This window comes from Buceros rhinoceros, unplaced genomic scaffold (assembly GCF_000710305.1).
Source record: "Buceros rhinoceros silvestris isolate BGI_N320 unplaced genomic scaffold, ASM71030v1 scaffold22198, whole genome shotgun sequence".
NCBI lineage: Eukaryota > Metazoa > Chordata > Aves > Bucerotiformes > Bucerotidae > Buceros > Buceros rhinoceros.
Window position 1 is genome coordinate 6598 of NW_010427744.1, and position 926 is coordinate 7523.

At 57.0% G+C, this 926-nt stretch overlaps 1 protein-coding gene across 1 annotated transcript in view; it reads right to left on the reverse strand.

Moving 5' to 3' along the window:
• Positions 1-926, reverse strand: part of FRMD7 (FERM domain containing 7) — a gene marked incomplete at its 3' end in the record, with an annotated part of 11320 nt that overhangs the window by 6594 nt on the left and 3800 nt on the right. The gene's annotated exons all lie outside the window — the stretch shown is intronic.

The window sequence follows — 926 nt, forward strand, 5'->3', positions numbered from 1 at the left end:
GTGACGGGACTTCGGGGGGACGGGGGAGGTCTGAGCTCCCTGCCTTCATCCCAAGCGGAGCTGTGGCATTTTCCCAATTCAGGATTTCCAAAACCTTAATAAAGGCTGCTGGTTTGGGCCCGTGGGACAGGACAACTACATACCACGTGCCACGTTACGTCTGCTCTTGGAAATCAGATTCCTTCTTATCCCTTCTCTCCTTTATTAAGGAATGTAACCAGAAGGGAAAGGAAAAGGAAAGACGTCTTGCTTTTGTCTCGCCTTTTGCAACCATCACTGTCCAGACAGCTCTTTTGCTGGCAAACCAGTCAGCGATCTCTGGGACGAGCGTTTGCCTGACCCAGGGACAGCCGTGGCAAACGTTCTCGATGAAGAGCAATCGGGAGCACACCCCAAACCTGCACCGCGAGCCTGCGTGCCCCACGGCCAGCAGCCGCATTGCCAGGGACGAGCTACGGTTGTGGTTACTGGTAATTAACTGCAGCAGGACCCTGCGGAGAGGCTGCGCCACGGGCCCCGGGTCGTCTGTGCACTTTAGCAGTATTAATTACGTGGTACTACATGCTGATAAGGGAGGCCAGGCTCTAGTTATTCCCGGTAAACACTTGGACAGTGTTTTGCTTGGCTTTTTGCGGTGCCGTGTGACACAGCTGGGGAACAACCCGGGAAGCTGCCGGCTTTGGAAAATGCTCCAGAAAGTGTCAGGAATGGACCTGACAGGGACCACCACCCCCCACGCCCCCTGCCCCCAACAAAACCCCTGCTACTCCTTTATCAGCTCGTGACGAGCAGGCTGCGGGTTAGTGCAAAAGCCAGCCGGAGCGGAGAGGCCGCTCCGACAGCGGCTGAATTACGGCGTTTGGGGTGACGGAGGTGAGGGCAAGCTGCAGCACCCTGTGACAGTGGCTGCGCCCAACGGGGAGGGG